This window comes from Nasonia vitripennis, assembly GCF_009193385.2.
Source record: "Nasonia vitripennis strain AsymCx chromosome 3 unlocalized genomic scaffold, Nvit_psr_1.1 chr3_random0006, whole genome shotgun sequence".
Lineage (NCBI taxonomy): Eukaryota > Metazoa > Arthropoda > Insecta > Hymenoptera > Pteromalidae > Nasonia > Nasonia vitripennis.
In genome coordinates, this window is record NW_022279625.1 from 1,122,961 (window position 1) to 1,146,070 (window position 23,110).

The window sequence follows — 23,110 nt, forward strand, 5'->3', positions numbered from 1 at the left end:
TACTGGGTATGGTGGAGACCGGTGCGAGAAGCGAGTACTATCATTCGCATGTTACTCAGGTAAGAGCCAGATCATTAATGCTCGCTGCTGGCTCCGGGACTCCTTATATACCCGAGTCGCTTCCTCTCTCCTGTGTTACATACGCGCACGCCATCTACCAGCGCATAGGTAGACTATTTACAATTGGCAAATAGCGCCACTTAGTCAGTAACTTGCTTACGCCAGGCAAGTTATCTATTGCTGCTCTTTTATTCCCGGGCTGGGCCTGTCGTCTCAATAGCTAAAAATATGATAAAATTTCTAAATATATTTAATCCTATGTGATATATAATCACTACAGTAGACCTGGTTTTACATAAAATCTTCTTATATAATGGTCCCTGTACTCTATTTATTCCAAGATATGATTTTAACGATAAAATTACTAAATACGATTTTGTCAATAATTTTTATATTTAATTCTTTAATTTCTTACGATAATTGATATTGATTAAGTTAATTTCTACAATATTTTTTTGAAATTTCCTCTTCATGCCAGTGCATGAGTTTAAGTATCACGATGTAGCCTCGTTATTTATAATATTCTTAATTTGTATTAATAGTCGTCGATATAGATTATTAGTATTCTTTTATAGATAATCTATGAAAAGATCATGCTCCTTTTTCCAACGCTATGTTTACTTTATTTAGCATGTTGGCTTCTACAAAAATTTTAATATTTTCCTTGCAATTCAAACGTTTTGTTGAACGTTGTTTAAAAATTTACATGAATCATGTATTCTATCATGCAACATTCTTCTAACTTAATGGCACACTCTGCGCAAGCAACCAATTAAGAACAAGGGAGAAAAAGCATCTTGACTTCCTTTTTAAAACATATTTTACAATCTAGGGGCCACATTACTGCAATATTTGATTTATCCAATTTAGAATCTTGATCTAGGCAATGTAGATTCCCTGGTGGTAGTTCTCTATTAAAGTTTACTCTTTTATGTATTTTTTGTATGAATTCTTCTCTTTTTCGGGTTCTTAGGTAATTGCAATCTGGTGCAAGGATGGCGTGACTAATCCATAGATCCTCTCCGTGTTGAAGCTGAGACATTTTGCAACCGCAGTGAAAACAATAGACTTGATTTTCATAATAATTATAACAGAGACCCATCTCTGTTGAAGTTTCTGGCTTGTGGCTTGATCCATCTAACCATAGTATGAAAGTGTGTAGTCTGTCTTTATAAGCTATGTATTTAGGATGCTTAGGACCTCACGATTGTTCAGATATGCTCAGTAAGGTTCTCATTAGAGCTTGATCCCACGCACTGGTATTACAAATAGCCATTTTCAACTTAGCTAAATTCTGAGTTAAACCCAACGTAACTTGTCCCAGAGTTCAATTTTTCGACTTAGGCGGAATCTAAAACATAAAAGGAAATTGCTCCTATTCTGTGTCCTTTGAGTTTTGTAAAATCTTGTGGTAAATATTTACTAGTATTGAAATAGTCAACTATGTGATTCCTCTTAATTCAGTGATTATGTATACTAGTCAAAGTGATATTTTAGTTAGTGTTGTGAGTGAAAATTGAGCAGTTAATTGTATTTTCTCACTAATTTTTATACCAAAAGTTGTTTTTTAATGATCCTTGTTAATTTATTGCATGGAGAAAATTTAAAATGATCATTGTTAATTTGTTGTAAGAAGAAAAGAGAGAAGGAAGAATAAGTTTAATTGCATGCTGAAAGAATGATGTCATGATTATTGTTAAATTAATAATGATGAGATGACAAAATGTTTTTCTTAAGCTTAGTTCTTTATGAGTATTATTCTACGATTATTGTTCTACTATTTTTTTCTTGTATTTTATGAATTTTCTCCGTCTATTTACTCATACATTTAGCTATTAATTTTAATCTTATCACTTAATCGCTTAACCTAATACTGTAATTATACACTGTGTTAATTAATTTAGACTAAGTAATTTCTGGCTCAATGTATGATATACGTACGCGATTCATATACACTACCTTATACTTATTAGCTTTTATTTGTTTCTTAATATTACCGTTACGTAAAAAATCTATGACTAAATAGGGACCTTCGTACTGGTCTTTTAGTTTATGAATTTTTTCTCCCTTAAGTAATGTAGTCGCTAACCTCAAAATCTTGTGGGTTTGCTCTTTTGTCGTAATAATACTTTGCACGTCACATGGCTGCTATTAATTTTTCACGTACTATTTCTTGAATATTGTTTAATCTTGTTGTCAATACGATATTATAATACAGCATATGTCGGAAGCCGATCTTCGGTTTAAAGTGGATCGCTCGACGGGGTGCGAGCCAGTCTCTCGAAAACTTGTATACAGAGGTGTTAAAGGAAAAAGCGGCAATCTCCAACCATTGATCCCATTGCGCATCTTACGAAATAAACTGTTTTAAATATTCGCTAAGTACGTGATTACTTCTCTCGAGAGAGCCATTCGACTGTGGATGAAAGGTTGTCGTTTTAAACTGTGTGATTCTGAATCTTTTTGCTACACGTTTCATTAAACTGCTTAAAAAATTTGTACCTTGATCGGTCAAAATAGCTATAGGAGCGCCAAAAAGTGCAGGTGAAAAGTTTTATCAAAACGTCCACGACTGATCGCACCGTTGCGTCTTTAAGAACGATCGCAAGAGAATATTTAGTTGGACAATATTGTATTGTTAATATATTATCGTGTTCGTCTTCTGTTCGCGGAAACGGGCCAACTATGTCTAAAGCAAGTTTTTCAAAGGGTTAAACAGGTGTATACATTACGACTATATGATTTTTAGTGTTGACTCTAATTAATTTCTTTAATTTGTAATGTCCCACGTTTATACTCTTAATATATATATATATATATATATATATATATATATGCATTCGTGCACTCGTATAGACGACGTATACTGCATCTGATTGCGACATTGAACAATCGAGCACCGAAAATCGGAGCGAGTGCTCTGACCTTTGTGTCAGCACTCCTCGTGCGCGTGAAAAACGACTGCAAGGCGTACGCGTCGATCCTTTGTGGCGAATGCTGATTGGACTACCGCGATCTTTACCGCTAAGGACCGTCAAGTGGAATCTCCGGCGTTAGCAAGAGCATTTGATCATCTTTACTATAAATTGCCACGTGAACGCGTGTAGATCGTAATAGTTAGCATCTGCCACAAAGGGTGTTTAGAACCATCTGAAGTGCGCAGGATTATAATAAATGTAAGTTGATAAGATTAATAATAAGTAGAGTTAAGAATGAAGACTAAACTCGCTAAAATACTACTGTAAAACTACAACTTGCGAATCTATAATACAACATCAAAACTCAATCAACTCTGTATACTGATGTCTGTGAAGTGCTCTGGGCAAATAAAAACAAAGCAATCAATATAACTAAAAACCTTGTGTATTAAATTGTTTATAATAATTAGACCTTAATTAGAACAAATGAATTAAAATCAGTTACGCAGTCACGACGTGCAGGTAAGAGTACGATACTTGTGGACGAACCATCAGAATCCACACACGAGGTGAGATAAGCGGACATAACGCTGAGTCTGCAGGACACAGAAGTGTCACAAGCAATTAGCTTGCAACGACCGTAAGTAAAGCGGACCCTCCCACGTCCGCCAAACGCAGTTGCGGAGAAAACACCGCCCGCACGCAAATATGCGTCTGCGCAGACGAGTAGCGCGGGACATACTCAATTCTACAGTCCACGTGTAACTCTAGTGACAGAAGGCTCTCGAGCCGAAGGCTAGTTCTCTTAATTTAAATAATTAATTGTTAACTCATGCAGCCCGTCCTTATATCAACTATGGTCTTTACAAATTGACAAGGTAAACACTTCCGAATATACATCTGTATGTCGATTTTCATATTTTTCTAATAAAAATTTTGCTTTACGCGCTTATAGGTTTCATTTATGCCTTTATGTCCGCCTATGGTAGAACAATGAGCCACCTTAATTATTTTTGTGCACTCGCTTAAGAGCGGATAAGTAATAGTGCATTTACAAATTATTATCTTTACTTGCAATCTCCTTAATATGTTTCGAATTTTATCAATTGCCTCGCCCCATCGCACATTTTCGATCCAGACGCTTTTTGCGAGACTGATTGATTTTATTTGTTCTTTTAATATAATTGATTTTAACTGCTTTAAGACCGCAACTAAATTTTCAGTGATTTTTGAAATACCTCTAACAGGAGTGCTCCTTGATCACAAGGTTCGTGGTTAGAAGTTGGAAGGAAATCCTACATCATATTAAAAAGGAACAAATTTCCTTCGGTTCTCTGGTTCTCCGGGCCACCAGCCCTACGTCACACATTTTTAGATATTACCTCATCTTTTTATATAAAAATGATAAACCATAAAAAGTTTGGGCCTTAAAAAATTGTGGACCTTAACAATTTTGGGCCTTACAGATTTTGGGCCTTAACAATTTTATTTATGGTTTTACAAATTTTGGGTCATAAAATTGGGGCATCACAATTTTTTTTCAGACATTTCTAACCGTTAAATATTTAGGCCCTAAAACATTTAGGCCTTGAAATTATTTTTATGCAGAACAATTTTAACCTAAACATAAATATAGGATATAAGAATGTTAAACCCTTCAAAAAAATTTTAAAATCAAATACATTAATATTTACTTGATTGTTGTCCAGCTTAATGAATCGTACATTGTGTCGCTGTAGTGTATCACCTAAAAGTAAGCAAGGTAAACATGTTATGATCCTCCCAGCGTCAGCCAGCATAATGTGCTGCCCGAATCTCACGACAAGGACGTGCTGGTAAGGTTAATTTTACGAGTCATATTCTGGTGCTGCATTAGTTTAATGCTATATTTAAAAAATGTTGCAGCCGATTCTCATATTTCCAGCGCTGCATTTAAAAAGTGCTGCAGCCGATTCTCATATTTCCAGCGCTGTATTTAAAAAGTGCTGTAGCCGATTCTCATATTTCCAGCGCTGCATTTAAACGCTGTATTGAAAAAAAGTGCAGCTGTTATAATATTGTACTGTTTATAATATTTCCTTGTATACAATATTCTTAGTGTAAATTTTTGTATGTTTACTATTTGAATGTTCCATTTCGGCATTATTCATTAATAGCAACTTAAAATGTTGTCAGTCTTTTACTCTAGATAGAGCCACATATAACTGACCATGACTAAAAACTGGTGATGGCAGATAGACGCCAACTTTATTATATGACTGACCTTCTGATTTATTTATCGTCAATGCGAAACCTAATCTAATAGGAAATTGTTTTCTACGCAAATTAAATGAAAGTTCTTCTTCAGATGGTAATAAAGTTATTCTTGGTATCAAAACTAATTTTCCAATATTCTTTCCATTTAAAATTTCTGCTTGGATCGAATACTTCAAAAATTGTGTAACTATTAATTAATCGTGTTCCATTACAAAGACCTTCATTAATATTTTAATTTCTCAATAAAATTACAATAGCTCCAATTTTTAATTTTATTTTATGTGGAGGAAGCCCATTAGGAGTTGAAGAATTCAGAAATTCTGTAGGTAACATAACATCTAAGTTTTCTCCATTATTATCTTCTGCTTTATCAATACTTAAATTTTCAACGAAATGTCCTTCCATAATATTCAGTATTTTATTATTAATATCAATCACATAATTGTTTTTAGGAGCAAGAATTACTTTATCCTTTAATGTTTCGTCATACATTTTTATGTTATTTCCAAAGATTTCTGTAACGATGTCTCTTTTTGATATCATGTTAACAAGTATTTCAAATAATTCATTCTCTTCTTCATATAAATTAAAACGTTTTCCATCACCAACATTAAATATTGTTTAAAATTGTCATCATTGTTGGATACACGAAGGTTTTGATTCAATGTCATGCGTCTAAAATTCGTCCATAAATAGCTATAATTCACTGAATTTTCGATTACTTCAATTCGACTACCGTGTGGAACTACCGATAATGTTTGTCTAAAATCTCCTGAAACAAGCATAGATTTATCACTAAATATTGCTGTTACGTCACATAAATCTTGAAATAGACGATCAACTGCTTCAAAAGCAAATTTCGATGTCATTGATATTTCATCCCATATTATAATTTGTACATCTTTAAGTTTCCTTCCATTTACAGAATTAGGTTTAACATTACATGTTGTACAGTCATTAATATTTAGTGGTAATTTAAATGTTGTATGTACTGTTCTTCCATTACTAAGTAAGTTCGCTGCCATACCTGTCCAAGCAACACATAAAAATGGTATATTATGTAATTTTAAGTAATCTATTAAAACATTAAGTAAATAACTTTTTCCACTCCCGCCTGGTCCGTCAATAAAAATGTACTTATCCTGTTTATAATTTAAACTTTCGAAAACTGCATCATATACATTATTTTATTAATGTTAAGGAATGCAATTTTATTTTGTAATTTATTTAGCATATTAGTTTCTTTATACAAAAATGTTGGATTATCAAATTGTTCAATTTTCAATGTTAAGTAAATTAAAATAACTTAACGTAAAACTGTTTGTTTGCGTTACTTTTTCAATTACATTTGGTGCTATATTTTTACCTGCACATTCTACATATTTAGGGTGATAAAAGTTAGTCTTATATTTCTCATATAAATCTCGTGCATTAATAGGGTTATGAAAAATACAGATAAAAGCAAACAATTCACATAGTACTGTTCGAAACTGTATTTGTATTGTTTCTTGTAAACATTTATCCCACTCTTCATCTTCATTAACCAGCTGTTTCGCTATAGCAGCTTCATAAAATGTAGGATATAAAACTCCGTTAACAGTACGTAAATCTTCCAATGAGGTTGGCCCTTTAACATGTAAAAGTAATAATCTGATAAAGTATCGTTCTCGGTCTTTCGGATTTACTAAATAAATTCTGCTTAAAACTGGTTTGTTACATGTTTTCCTTTTGTTCCATGTTTTTAGTTTTTCGTCAAATGTGTAATGTATTGATATATCAGAATACAGATAATTTCTTGCATCAAGATCAGTTTGATTTAATTTAAAAAATGCGGTTAATGTCGTTTCTATTATTTTATTCTTCATTTTTTCTTTCTTTCCTTTTTTAAAATATACATATTGTTGATCTTTATCGTGAATAGCAAATCTTTTTATAACATGCGCAATTTCGTGTAAACAATATTCTAATAATCTGTACATAGCTTTAGGAGAACTGAAATATCTTGTATTAAGATATTGATTGATTTCATCATATTTGTATTCGTTTTCTTACACACTTAAAGTTTAATTCTTATTGTTATTATCTTCTTCAAAATTAATATCTGCATTACGAATTTCAACAAAAGCACAATCATGACCTTTAAACAGTATTTAAATAAGTATTTAATATATTAGATAGTTGAACATACTTCTACATTAATATGACAGTTGAACTTTAATAATAAAAAAGGATTATAAGGTACAACAAATCAATTATCAGCTGTTCTTTGATAATTTTTGTTCTTATAATTAATTTCAATACTATCATTTCTTCTTTTGTACATTGGATATCCTGTTGCTTGGAAACTTGTCTCATTATTATATTTTTATCCATACAAGGAGAATTTTTATTTATTACTCCACAAAGCCTATGAATCATAAACTGTTTTACAATGTGGATACAGCAAATACAAGCGTGGATAAAAATGTTTGTTTGGAATTTCTGCATTTATTAAATCATCTACTTTTATAACTAATTCTCTAAATTCTTTCACTTCTTGTTGAAATACTTTAGATACAATATCTGGTCGATCAATTGCATTTTCATATTTTTGTAAGTGTTCTGTAATTTCTTTCCAATTCGGATTACATGTCATCGTCAAAAATAGATCAGTTTTTCCATAACGATTAACCAGTGACATAGAATCAACATAATTTTGTTTTAAATGCCTAGGACTTCCAGTCAAATTTGATGTTAAATGAACATATTCCCGATTTTCATATTTTCTTTTTTGAGCAAATAATCCATCACACCTTTATAGCAATCGCTTTGTAAAATATTTTGATTTTTTCTTATAAAATATAATCTGGAGCTTTCTACTTTAACAAACGCATCAATTATTGCCTGTTGAGATACCTTGCCTAAATTAAGATACGGATTAAATTCAGTTCTTACACTGAGTCTATAATTATAAAACTGCAAATTAGAAATATTAGTTTTATCAAATTTACACTTCATATTAGGCACCCTAGTGGAAATAATTGGGTGTGCCAAAGTGTGCCAAAGTGTGCCACACTGTGCCAAAGTGTGTCAAAGTGTTCAAATTCGGAAATTTGCTGCACTTTGGCACACTTTGACACACATGGGTTTTTCGGAAACAAACATCTCTTTTTTGACGAAGTATGGCACAGTACAGCACAGTTTGGCACGGTATGGCACAGCATGGCACACTTTATTACATTTTGGCACACTTTGGCACACTTTGGCACACTTCGGTACAGTGAGATATATCCCGCCGCCCGCGCGCCAAAACATTGCCATGCACGATGCCGTTATATCGACGGCACGCGTGGAGCTTGAAGTCCCAGTTATAGAACGTAACAATAAATAATTTAATAAAAAAAAAAAAAAAAAAAATTCTAGCGTCGGTAAGACTTGAACCCGGATCCTTTGGGTGAGTAAGCTGAAGGTCTACCACTGAGCCACAAGTACTCGTTACAGTTAATACAAAAATTTAAACTCATGTACTTCAAGCAGCTTTAGATACTTAGTACTTTTACAATATTGATTAGCAATTGCCCGTAATTGCCTTAAAGCTGCTTGTCCGCCGTAAATGTTGGAAAAACATGCCTCAATAGAGGAATCCGTCGGGAATACAAGTTTTTCAGATTTCGTGCAAAAATTTTCTAAGTCCTCAATTTCCGAAAAACTCATGTGTGTCAAAATGTGCCAAAGTGTGCCAGAGTGTACCAAAGTATACCAAGGTTTGCCAAAGTGTAATAAATTTCCGACCCCGATAACATGATGTCGGCCGAATGACGGCACTGAGACTGCACGGAATGGGCCACGCGTGACGTCCAGGTACCCCTGCTCCGGGACACGGAAATGACGGCACGCGGTGCAAGCATCGTGCCGGCACTTAAATTAACGAAAAAACAAAAAAATTAAAACCCTAACGGGGATCGAACCCTGAACCTTTCAGTTAGCAGGCTGGCACTTTACCACTCGACCACGAACACTTGTTACAAGTCATAGCTAATTGTGTCCTTATATACTGCGAGCAGCTGTTGATGTTAATAAAGTTGCAAGTTATTGTAATAAACAATCACCAAAATTATTATTAAAGCGTTTAACAACATTGATATTCGCCACTTATTTCGTGTAAGGCGCGAAACTGTCAGGCTGCTATAAATTCGGTAGTCATGAAAGAGTAGTCATAATAATATAATTAATAAAAGAAGGAACAAAGTCCGGTGGATAAATAATAGCCCAAATTAACAAAATCAACAGCCTTAAAATATAATACTTTGAAAAGCCTTATTTTGTGAACTGTGCGGCTGAAAATTGTCTAAGTTTCGCAGCCAACAAAGCCAGCATACTGCGGGAATTTCGTTCCGACAGAATGCTGTCATGGCGAGCAGCACTCCCAGCAGGCATTCTGCTAGCACTCTGACAGCGCCAAATGTTAATAAATTTTGAACACGGGTCGATGGCACAATGCCGTCATGTAGCTCCTCAAAAAGTCGTCATAATGCTGCCATGAGTGCCAACACGGCGTGACCGCAAAATGCCGACATTTTGCCTTCGTTCGTGCCGGTGTCATACAGCCGGCACTCATGGCCGTCATTCTGACAAAGTTTCGTGCCGTCACAATGTGAGCACGCGTGCTGGCACGCTGTGCCGCAAAAATGTCAACATTATGACTTTTTTTGAAAATTCCAACGAAAGATGTCTTGGGGATGTCACAATGACGGCACGAGCAGCCAGCATGCGTGACCCCAAAATGCCCGGCACGCGATGTAATCGGGGGAATTTAAACACTTTGGAACACTTTGGAACATTATGGCACACTATGGCACACTTTGGCACACTTTGGCAACAATATCACATTTGATTAGTGGATAGCCATTTTCACTAACAAATTTGTATCTAATTCATCATTTCTTGTAATTGGCATTACAGTATTATTTGGTTTGCAATTCCTTTCATTAGACCGTTCCAATTCTTCTTTTTCTACCTCATACATAATTTTATAAGCTTTAGCATATGGATTAACTTTTCTCAATAAACTCTCTATTTGACTTTTTCATTTAATTTAATTTTTTTTATGAATACAATTGATTCTTCCATTTTTAGAGACAATGTTGTAAAATTTCGTTTTCTTGTATTTTTTTCAAATAATACTTCAGTTAATTGTTTGATATTTTGTTTTCTTCCAGCATTTGATTTAGTTATTCCTAACTTTTTTTCTTGCAGCTTTTCGTATCGATCTTTATTTTACTTCCAATAAGTTTCTTTCTTGCGCATTGCTTTTTTATTCTTTGCTTCTTTTAACTGATCGCTATTAATTTTTATCATTTTTTTCTGTTCCATTTTGTCTTCATTACATATTTTATTTTTTTCATGAGCTACTTTCTTATGCAATGCTTCTTTTTCACGCCCTTTCCTTAATTCTTTACTGCTCGTTTGTTTAAATTTATTTATTTTATATTGTTTTTCTTTTTCTTTTTAAATTATTCTTTTGTTTTTCATGCTTTTCACCGTTTTTACTTTTTTCATAATCCATTCTTTTTCGTAATGCTTTTTTTACATTCTTCTTGTAATTCCTCGTTACTCATTTTTTGTGTTGTTTTTTATATAATTTTGTTTTAGTCGCTTTACATATTTTACTATTTTCAATTAAATTATTTACATGAGTTGAATTAAGTTTTTCTAAATCTAGTGTTTTAAGAATGCAATTTGTTGCATCATCAATCGTTATGTCATCATCTATTTTCATATCAAAAGTGGAATGTCCGCAATTCTTATTATTTTTATAGTACATCTCTTTTATTCGTTGTAGTTCATTTTGTAATTGTTTTTTCATTTCTATAATTTTTATTTCCTGTTACAATGCCGCGCTACCCTAAGCGGGTCTTGGGCGTTGTCGTCCAGATCGGACGGGTGGGTGCCTATCACCACTACACAGCGCGTCCTTAGGTTGCGGATAGAGGAACAGCCCCTGAGAAAGAGGTTAGCTGCGAATAAATTGAATAAGCAGCCGCGGGCAGCCGATAGGAACAGGCGTGGGTGTGATGAGCCCACACTGTCGAACGCATTCATCTAGAAACACTACGCAAGCACCACAACAACAAAAACACTTCACATTATCTCTTATCTCTCAATCTATCTCTTTCATCACACATTACAAAAATGGGCAAAAATCCTGCTGCCGAGGAGGATGCGGGAGCGATGACAACTGCCCCGAAAGGGGATGTGTAGGATGATTCGTCACCTGGTCTTACGCGGTAACGATGCCAGCGAAGGCGTGCTGCCTTGCAGGGGGGCGTTAGGATGCGAGAATGAAACCGTAGTGTGTCTGACGACGAATTGACACTGTGCTCGTCAAAGTCGGAAAGCTCTCATACTTACTTCTAGAGAGGTATGGGGGTTATCACCTCTAGAACGGTGGACTCACCTGCGATCGGAACAGGATCCAAAGCGCGCGGGTTTAACATAACATCATGGCTCAAAAAAATCAAATCCGAACCAAAAGGGACTTAAGGGTCGGAACTTGGAATGTTCGCAGTCTATACAGAGCAGGTGCGTTTAAAGAACTCGTAAAGGAAGCTGATAGGTACAATCTAGATTTGGTAGCAATACAGGAATCGCGGTGGGCAGATGGCGGAATACTATCATCGGGTAACTTCACTTACCTGTATGGGGCCGGGAGTGGGGGATCTCTAGGCACCGGATTTTTCGTAAGCAAAAGCATCGTACATTCGGTTAAAAGTTTCAAATCCGTCAATGATAGGCTCTCGTACATCATTATCGAAGGTGAATGGTATAGATATGTATTTATTAATGTACACTGTCCTACGGAGGACAAAGAAGAAGAAGCTAAGGATCTCTATTACGAAACTTTAGAGCAGGTAATCGACCAGTTCGCGTCTTACGACACAAGAATAGTATTAGGCGATTTCAATGCTAAAATAGGTAGGGAGGAAATGTTTAGGCCTACTATAGGTAAGGAAAGCCTGCACGAAGCCAGCAATGATAACGGTATTAGGGTCATAAATTTCGCGGCGGCAAAAGATCTTATAATCAAAACTACGTGTTTTAAGCACAAGAACATACACAAGGCAACGTGGACATCGCCGGACGGGACCACACAGAACCAAATTGATCATTTCCTCATTGAAAAAAGACATCATACTAATGTTCTTGACGTAAGGGCTTACAGAGGGGCAGATAGCGACTCGGACCACTTCCTAGTAGTAGCCAAATTAAGAGCTAGACTAGTAGCGAATCAAAATAGTAAGCGAGCAAACAAGGTAGAAAGCTTCGATATTGAGAAACTACGAGATAAAACAGAGCGAATTAGGTACCAGATAGAAATTAATAACAGGTTTCAGGCACTTGAAGAAGCAAACACATCGCCGGAGGGGAATGACGAACAGAATAGCTTATGGGGGGACATCGAAAAAACGGTAAAAGAGGCCGCGAACAAAGTACTGGGTAAAAAGAAAAAGCCAAAGAGCAAACCATGGTTTGACGAAGAGTGCGAACTCTGGTTTGAAAGGCGCAAAAAGGCTAAATTATATAGCTTACAAAATAGAAGCGATAGGTAGAAGAGTATTCTAACGTAAGGAAACAGACGAGCGCGATCTACAGAAATAAGAAGCGGGAGTATCAAAAGAATCTTATTAGGAGAATAGAAACTAACAATAAGGAAAATAACCCCCGCGAAATGTACAGAGGGATTAACGCCATCAGAAAGGGTTTTAGGAGTAGAGCGCAATTGATGAAGGACGAAAACGGGGACCTCGTAACAAATGACAACGAATTACTGTCGCTGTGGAAAAATTATTTCGATAAATTATTAAACGTGCACGAAAATAGCGAAGAATTAGGGGACGAAATTCACACTGCTGAACCCCACGTGGAGGAACCGAGCTACCAAGAAGTAGAGGCCGCGATTAAAAAACTACATTAAACCTTTTGTCTCATTCACTCCCAGGGAATTTACAAAAAGGTCATCGTTAAATTTCTCAAAATCATCAAAATAATCAGTCTCTCTTTCCAATGGGGACTCCTCAACTATATTCTCTCTCCGGCTCTCTAAGCTTGGTAGAGTCTCAGCGCTCGCCGACGGCACCTCTTGTACATATGCGCAGTTGACGATCTCGCCTCCCCGTGAAGCGGTTGCTTCGTCCTCTTGCACAAAACTACTCGAACTCAGATAATTTTCGAAAATGGCTTGATTTTCTGTTGCTTAATTGAGACTTGCATTATCACAAAGAATATTTTCTAGAGACTTGGAACGTTTCCTTCGAAAATCGATTGTACTTTCTCCCTTAGAGAGCCTCTCCGATACGACTTTCATGCTTGCATTATTCTTTAAATTCCATCGCTCATCGTTATATTTATCATTTTGAAAATTCTGTATATCATTAATAAACGGATATTCTATATTTGCTAGTCCAAGACAATTCCTCTCATAACAAATTTTTGCACTTGTTTGTTGAAAGAAATCGCTGCCCAATATTCCTGCTTCTCTAATCGGAAATTCGTCAGCGACTATATGAAAATAAATGTTTAAACCGAAATAATTAACTGTTATAGTCCCTAGGGTTTTTATTGGTGCTGAAGTTATTCCTTTTAACAAAATTATTTCTTGCTAGTTTATTGGTTCATAAATCGGGATATGTGAAATTTTTAATATATTTGGTGAAGACCCGGTGTCTAACATAAAAACTGCTGGACGCGTCAACTCTTTAATATCAATCTCGACGTTGGGCGCACAGTTCTTTTGATTTAAGTTGACTGTTGTCTTGTAGAGGATGTACTCGCTCCCTGGGTATCTGTGATCGGACAAGCATTCAAATTAGTAGCCTCTCCGCCCGCGCGAGGATTACCGCGACCGTTTCCCGTAGGCAAGTTTCCTACTTGCATATCCCTCATCAATATATAACAATTACGCTTATAATGCCCAGGTTTTAAACAGTAATGACAAAAAAAGTTCGTTGGTAAATTTGAAATGGAATTATTCAGAATTTGATTATTGTTATATCTTATACTACTGTTCGAAATCGCTTCGTTATTTCGGTCATAATTATTTTGTTGATTATTATACCAGAAATTTATTTCAAATCCATTCGAGTTATTATTACGATTATACGATTGTGGTTTATTATTTCGATTATTATTCCCATTAAATGATTAAAAACGACTCTTATTTGGATTCCCAATTGACTGAGGGGGACGGTTATTACTTAAAAATTGTAAACAGAATTTCAAACAATTCATCGCGGCGTGTCCAACTTTGTTACAAAAGCTGCACGTTATCCCCGTAGTGGCTTCTACAACACTTACTCTCTGAGTCTCTCTTGGTTTTAATCGTGCTTCTTCTTGCCTTGAATTTTCATCATTTTCTTCTGAATACGCGAAATCCATCCCAATTTTTATGGCTTTTACGCGCGTGGCTTCGAGTGATTTTATATCGCCCATACTCGTCTGTATTTCCTATCTAAGTTCACGAATGAAAAATCTAATATAATCCTTTTCTAATTTGACGTTAAAATTGTCTTTGTCTGTTGCTCTTCCTTCGCGAACTACGGCTTTCTTAATTTCTTTTTCGATTTCTGGAAGACGATTCGAGTACCCTACTACACTTTCTGTCGGACGTCGTTTAATTTTTGCTAACTCTCCCGAAACTTCGTGGTACGTTTTTGATGATCCGGAATTACTCTTAAAAAATTGAATGATTTCATTGATAGTTTTGAATTTTTGCCCCCTTGCGCACGCTAATGTATCGCCAAAAAGGCGCGCACAGTCTGCTTCGTTCCCTTCGGGGAGAATATCTCACGCTCCAATGCAACCGTCGACAAACTGTGTAAATGATATGTTTGATCCATTGAAACGAGGAATTAAATCAAGTGTGTCCTTCAAAGATATCTCTTTTATTTGTGGCGCCATTTTTTCCTTATTACTCTCGATTTTGCTTTCACTATTTTCTTCGTTTATAATTTCGTCGAGTTTTAGACGCGTCTTCGAAGCAATTATTTGTAAAGAGTTAATTATATAATTAATATTATTTCGTTAGGACTATTTTTAGATGCAGCGATTTCCCAAAAATTTGAGATCCGTCGGCGGACGTAATCGTATACGTTAGAAGGTTTTTCTCCCTTTCTAAGTTTTTCACTTAATTCGTCAACGTTCTCCGGACTTTGAAAATAGTCGTCTAAAACCTTTTTCACGCAGGGACTCAATTGGATTTTCAAGTAGTTCGCGAATTTATTGCGTAATTCTCCTGCTTCTTGCGCAACTTTTTCTGCTGATTTCGCCAGGGACTGTTTCGATAGTAAATTGTTTATTTGCTTGTATTTCTTCAAATATCGTTGAATTTTCGGGAATAACACAACTTTTTTCTTTTTCTTGCGATTGGGTATTAGCTTCTGTCGTATTGATAGTAGACGTGTTTTTGATGGTTGACTTTATCAAGGAACTGGATAAATTCTGTATATTTTCTAAATTAAGGGATTCAGATAAATTCGAGTTAGCCAACAACTTGGTCGATAAACTTTTTTCTGATTCGGCTAATTCTAATTCATGAACAGCGTCGCTTGTCTTTGTAAAAGTAGGATCTTACTGCCTGAAAGTGGGGTTTGTGAAAAGGGGCGTGGTTTCTAGAGATGCGGTCTCTTGGGCTACTTCGGAAATTTTGGAATTTTCTTGATTTAAATTACTCGGTTTTAATAATGACTCTTTAAGTAAGATCGGTTTTATGGGTGTTTGTTTAAGTGTAGTACTTGTAATAATTCGTTTAATGGCACCGTCTTATTCGTCGTCCGTAATTTTATTCTCTCTATAAGTGCCAAATAAGTTCTTGTCTAAACCCTGATCTTTATTATAAATTGATTTCCTAGCTCTAGGGCGACAATAAGGAGTTTCTAAATGATACTTCGACAAACTTTTTTCAAATCTTTTGTTTCGTTTTCTTTTCTAACGTTAGATCTATAGGATCATTTTTCTTTTGCGAATCTGAATATTTATTTATTATTTGCAAATCTGAGTTTCAAAGGCTGTCGTATAAATCAAATGTTCTATTTCCTCGAGTTTTTGTTATATTCGATTCTCGATTTATCGCAGTTTTTCGTTCTCATCACTACTCGACATACTTAGTTTTCAATGCAACTCTCATTTTTTGACTTTTGTACTCTTAATTTATTAAATTTTAATTCGGTTTCGACAAATGCAAATAACGAGCCAACTTTTTTTTTCTATCTCAATTTTAAAATTCTGACGATTCGACGTTATTCTTTTGTTTTACTTTCCGCGTCATCGCAATGGCTATGAGAGTTGTCATCGGACAATAACTCTACGGGTTGATTTGCTTTTTAAGCACAGATGACGACAAAGCGCCATCGGTGCCTGACTACTTTCGCGATCTAAGAAAGTACAGCCTCCAGTAGCCGTCGGAAAGCCTTTTGAAACCGCCATTGGTCTTTATGTATTTTTAGTCTAAATCCAATACTGAGATTTATAATGCGAATTAATCCTTCCTTCGTAGTCAGTTGAGTAGGACATCACTCCTATAGTTACGATTGTATCATGGACTAATATTATGTTAGACTTTTGGAAAATGCGATCGACTTTTTGTGCAACAAATTGTGATAAGAGAAAGAGAGAAATAGAATATTTAGTGAGGCGCGCGGCCTATGGGTGTGTATTTCACTTATCTTGTGTTTTGTTCTGCTTATATGGCGCTCGGACAGGGACTTGTTCAGGAATATTTCGCCTAGAATCTTGCAATAAATTGTAAACGGAAAACGACTCGAAGAAAACCAAAAATTTTTTTGTTTGTTTTTGCGCAATGAAAGTCGGGTGGATTTACCACCTTAACAAGAGGCAACTTACCGCCGAATTTCAAAAGAGAAACCTTGATAGCGAAGGAACCGTAGTAGAGCTTCACCAACGGTTAATACGATACGCCTGGAAAAATCCATGCAAATTCGCCGATAAACAAGAAAACCCAGCGGGGTATGATAAACAAGTCGATTTAAAACAGGATTTGGATAAAACGCTCCGAATTAATCCAACAAACCCTCAAAAAACTTGTCCTATGGGAGGCTCGTCCACACCAACCGGAGATCCGCCAGAATTTCTACCAGGGGATAATAAAGTTCACGACCAGATACGCAAGTGGAACTGTAATTTTGAAGGAAGAGACCTTCCTAGAGAGGGTCCGAGAACTACAGGCATCCTATGGATTTACCAGTGAACAGCTTCTGCAGAGAGCACCTAGACTCCAAGGAGAAGCCCTCTAATGGCGATATAACTACGCCAGCGGCTGTCGCACCTGGGAAGAGCTCGAGGATAGACTCAGAAACTTTTATTTGTCGAGCCGAGACCGACGTAATCTAACCAGGCAAATCGTCGAGGGAATACAGAAACCCAACACACATAAGAGCTTACTGCAACGCTCTAACGACCCTAATGATACGTAGAGGGGGATATACGCTAATTGAAAAACTCGACAACCTATATTACAACATGAAACACGAACTTCAGTTGTGAGTTCGCAGAGAAGAGATCGACAATGTGCCTCAGTTGATACAGCGCATCGAAGAATACAAGAATATGTACTATAACAGAGCCGAATGCTGTTAGCGCTGCTATTAACGCGGCCATTCCCGATCCGACTGCAAAAATAAGCCGCTAAAATTCTGCTCCGTGTGTGGAAAAGATGGCATCCTCACAAGAGACTGTCACGGATTCTCAGATCGTTCGGGAAACGCACCGAGGTATGGCTCTGCGGTAGCGGGAGACCGTTCCGAGAAGGCAGATACCTCTTAAGTGTACAAATAAACAGAGATGAGGTATTGACACTAGTCAATATAGGGACCGTAAGTTCATTCGTAACACCAGAAACCGCCATAATCGGATAGACCAACGAATTGCTACATGGGAATTAAGAGACTATCGCTACGTTCGCGGACGGCTCAACAACCGAACTGACGGTCTACGTGGAAGGTAAAGCAACAACCCTCGGTGCTACCTTTAGCAACAAATTCATCATCATGAAGGGGCTACGCCACAAGATGCTGTTGAGGATGGACGCCTTACGTAAACTAAACATCCGCCTAATCGTAGCAGGGAGGAAGCTGCAACCCAACAAATCGAATACATCGGTACTTTCCGTCAGCGATATCAGCATCCAAGAAATTTCAGGACATCAACAACCACGAGTGGACGAACTCATTCAATACGAAAAAGATCTCTTCAGAGGTATACAGGGCCCAACACCGTAAATCGAGTATACGATAAAGGTAATAGAATCGAATTCAATTAAACAACGCTACTGGCCACGCAACCCCGCCATGCAACAAATCATCGACGAGGCAGTCGAGGAAATGTTACAAGAAGACGCGACTGAGCCATCGGATAGCACCTGGAGCTCCAACACCGTCCTGGCGAAGAAGTAAGATGGAAAACGACGTTTCTACGTCAATTTCCAGGGCATCAATAAAATCAGCATCAAGGATGCACACACGCAACCACAAGTTTACGCAACGCTGAACAAGCTCCGGGGAGCGAAGCCTTACCACGATTGACCTGAAAAATGGATTTTGGCAAATACCACTGTCGGAAGAAAGCAAAAAGTACACCTCTTTTGCATTCCCCGGGAGGGGTTTTATGTAGTTTAAGGTCCTACTATTTGGATTACACTCGGCACCAGCAACATTCATGCGTTTGATGAACGCGGTCATCACACCAGATTTGAAACCGAATGTATTTTGCTACTTTGACGATATAGTCATCGTTACAGAAGATTTTGAACAGCATCTGCAATTAATCAGCGAAACTCTCCGCAATCTACGAGATGCCAAGCTTAAACCAAATTAGGAGAAATGCCACTTCTGCAGAAAACAACTAAAATACCTGGGCCATGTGGTCAACGGGGAGGGACTACACACAGACCCAGAGTAAGTAAGAGCAATCAAACATCTGCAACCGCCAACGAACCACAAAGAGTTACGTCGATTTTAAGGATTGATATCCTGGTACAGGAGATTCATACCACAAGTAGCCAAGAAAGGCTTCTCTCATCAAACTCCTAAAGAAGAAAGTAAAATGGGAGTGGGGTCCTGACCAACAAGAAGCATTCGACAGGCTCAAGGACGATCTAATGCAAACTTCAGTACTAGCGTGTCCAGATTTCTCTAAAACATTTGTGTTACAAACAGATGCCAGTAACGAAGAACTAGGGGCCGTCCTGACCCAGGAAAAAGAAGGAAAAGAACGGGTGATTGTCTATGCCAGGCGATCGTTAAACCAGGCCGAGCGAAACTATTCGGCGATAGAAAGAGAGTGCCTTGCCATAAAATGGGGGATTCGGAAGTTCCGCGAATACCTCGAAGGCTATCATTTTGTCGTCCTGACAGAACACCAGTCCCTCAAATGGCTCAAATAATTGACAATCCGTCCGGCAGACTAGCACGATGGACAATGGAGTTGGCACAATGGGACTCCAAGGTCAAAGATCGAAGAGAAAATGATAATACTGTCGCAGATACTCTGTCCAGACAACCAGTAGCAGTATGTAACATCGATATCAAGACGAGCTGCACTTAGTACTCAAAGATGTTGAACGCCGTCTAGCAGGATCCAAAGAGCTACCCGGAATACTGCATCAAGAATTGAGTCTTGCACCGCTATATCCTACACATGCTGGACTTTAACTAGAAGATCTGCGTGCCGACCGAAAAACTAACCGACATATTAAAAGAATGCTACAATCGCCTTACCGCAGGACACGTGGGCGTAGCCAAAACGCTTCAACGATTGGCTAAAAGATATCACTGGCCAGGTATGCTACAGGACAGCGCCCGGTACGTACGTAGCTGCGTAAACTGTCAGGCACATATGGCACATATGGTCAAGGCAACATATGGCTTTAAATAATGCAAGACAGGTTCATCAAGTGGGTCGGACTGGCGGCTCTAAACAAAGCCGATAGCATGGCCATAATTCGAGACGTAGAAGAGAAAATTTATCTCCGCCATGGCTGTCCTAACACTCTGGTAAGCAATAACGAACAACAATTTGTCAGTACAAAGTTCGAGGAGTTCCTAACAGAGAACAGAGTGAATGATCGGAAAACCTTGCCGTATAGCCCGCAATGCAACCCAGTGGAACGCACTAATAGGGTGGTGAAAACGATGATTGCCCAATATGTAGGCAAACACCAGAAGAAGTGGGATGACAATCTACGCGAACTAGAATTTGCCTACAATACCGGTAGCAGCACAGGAACCGGCTACACTCCAGCATATTTGAATACAGGAAAAGAATTCAGAATGCCAGGCAGCCTTCACCAGAAGGTGGGCTCACAAAACACCACGCCGCTGTTCAGCAGAATTTAACACATAAGGGATGCCATCGAACTTCCAAAGGCGCAAATAGCTCGTCAATTCGAAAAACAGCAAAAACATTATAACCTTTGGTGACGAGAGTGGAAACCTAGTATCAGCGAAAAAGTAGTCAGAAAAACGGTAACCTTATCAAGTAAAGCGGACGAACGAAACGCCAAGTTGATACCTAAATACTCTAAACTACTAACAGTCAAATGACAAATATCCCCAGTAATATTTCATCTACAAGACGACAGAGGGCGCTACGTGAAACACATAAATGTAAAAGACCTCAAGCCCTTTAACGACGCCGAGCAGGAGCTATAAATACGCAGACGACTCAGAACCGCAGTCAGTCTTCACCCGAACATCAAAGAGTATAGACAATCAAATAATCCGAAGCGCTTTCTTGAGAGCCGTGCCAATCTCTCTCAAGATATCAGTATACAGCCAAGCATTTTTCGTCATCATAGATACAGAAGCTCGAATATCCAAGTTAAGCCCAGAAGCCGCTGATTTTTGCCTGGAGTACGGAGCCGAAGCGATAGCTGAAGAAGCGGCCATCGAACTCCGGTTTGCCAGCCATACCAGCAGCACTACACATCAGACCCTCCTGGTTCAAACTATTTTCCAACCCCAATCGCGTCACAACCGCCGTTAGTACCGGCAATCGCGCCAATATCGGTACCAGGACCGGCGCAGGTTCCAGCAGAGTAGAATCCGCGGCCAACTTTGAAGCGATAATTTCGGTAGATTTTTTAATCATAATTTATCTGTATTTTTCTAATACGGTTTCTCATTTACTGGATGATTCAAGCCGCATTGTAGTACCATAGCTATCTTCCGAAAGGAGAAACCCCTTGGGGGTTGCGTCTCCTCCTTGGTGGTTAGTTTCCACAGGGCAGATAGCTGAACTCTGAGTTTTTGGTAGGCTCAGAAGGAGGGCCTTTCACGACAGGCGTGCGTCCACTGACTGCGTTAATCAAGCGTACCTCGATCCGTTGTCTCGTGCGAGGAGGATGAGTGTTGAACAAAGCTGATTGTATTGGGAGGAGTTTGCGGAACAGTGTGGCCGGGGTTAGTAGCGACAAGCCCCCCCCCCCCCCCCCCCCCCCGGATACCAATTACCGGACTGAAGCTGCGAAAGACGAGCCTTAAATCGCCAGCAGGCCATGTGGGAAAGCCTAGTGCATAGCCCGCATGAAAAATCACTTGGATCATGTAGTACCATAGCCGACTAAACTTTCAAAAGGCTGTGCAGACAATAGTTTTTTTTTAAATTTAAAAATTTTACTGCTAGTTATACATACAATTAACACAGTTTGTAAAATTATTCTCAAAATTGGAGTTGAAAATTATTTGACGTCTTGTGTATATCATTTTTCATTTGAACTTTTTTAACTAAAACCTTATTGTGCCGATATTGACTTTATGGGATTCAATGGAGGGGCGCTGTTCGCTTCGGCGATCTGTGAGACGGATCTGAAATCGTTACCCTTAAGTCGATGCTATTGCACGAGGTTGTTAATTAATTTATGATTCAAATGAGATTTAATATAATAGGAGATTTGAATAAGATACGAATTACAAAATCGGTCGCTCTAATTCATATAATAAAAAATTATGAAACCGGAGAAACGGAGAACGCCAAAATTGTTTTTTCTTTAATATAATAGGGGAAGAAGATTATAAACTTGGAAAAACGGAGAACTGGAGAACGCCAAAATGGGTTTCTTTTTAATGTAATAGGGAATTATTCTCTTGTGGCTTGCTGGGCGAACCACATGTTCGGTATGGCATCGTGTACTTTGACTCTCCTTTCCCCATCTCCTCGGACTATGACGCGGACAGCCCCTTCGTGGAGGGGATTTGTTTTGACGCACCATAGACCGGGGTATACTTCTTATAGTTTATAAATGATATATAAAACTTTGAATTAAACTATATAATTTTAGCAAGATTAGTACAAATTTATATCGAAGTTCAATAACTTTATATAATACATTCATAGACACTCTCGTAAAACTGTATACAGTAGTCTACAAGAAATAGGAGAAAGAAGGAGACATTGAATAAGGGATACTTACATTTTTTGACAAGTTAAGGTGTATCCGTCCCCTTAAATAAGTTAAAATGTTTCCGACCTTTGTACCTTTCATAATTCTAGCGTCACCAACTCTTACATTAATTGGTTTCTCTAAGATTATAGATTCGCAAAAATTGGATTCATCATTTATTATGTGGTCTGAGCAGCCACTGTCTAATATCCAATCTCTTTTATTCGTATCGCTTTCATCGTCACGCTTTACCTCTGTTAAAAATGAATCTGTTGTAACTTGATCGCTAACGTTTTCGCTATACCTGACGTCGTGTTGTCTTGCTGCGTTGCAGTGTTGTTGACCTCCTCGGCCTCTGCGTAGTAGCCTCGCTTTCCACCTCTTCCTCCGCGACCTTGGCTACTGTGTCTGCTGTTGCTGCAGTGGATACCGTGCACCTCCTTGC

General features: G+C 37.7%; 1 protein-coding gene across 1 annotated transcript in view; it reads right to left on the reverse strand.

The window, feature by feature from the left end:
• The window catches only part of LOC100115531 (glutamate receptor ionotropic, kainate 2), a 661,409-nt gene that overhangs the window by 61,356 nt on the left and 576,943 nt on the right, over nucleotides 1-23,110 (reverse strand). The window lies entirely within an intron of this gene.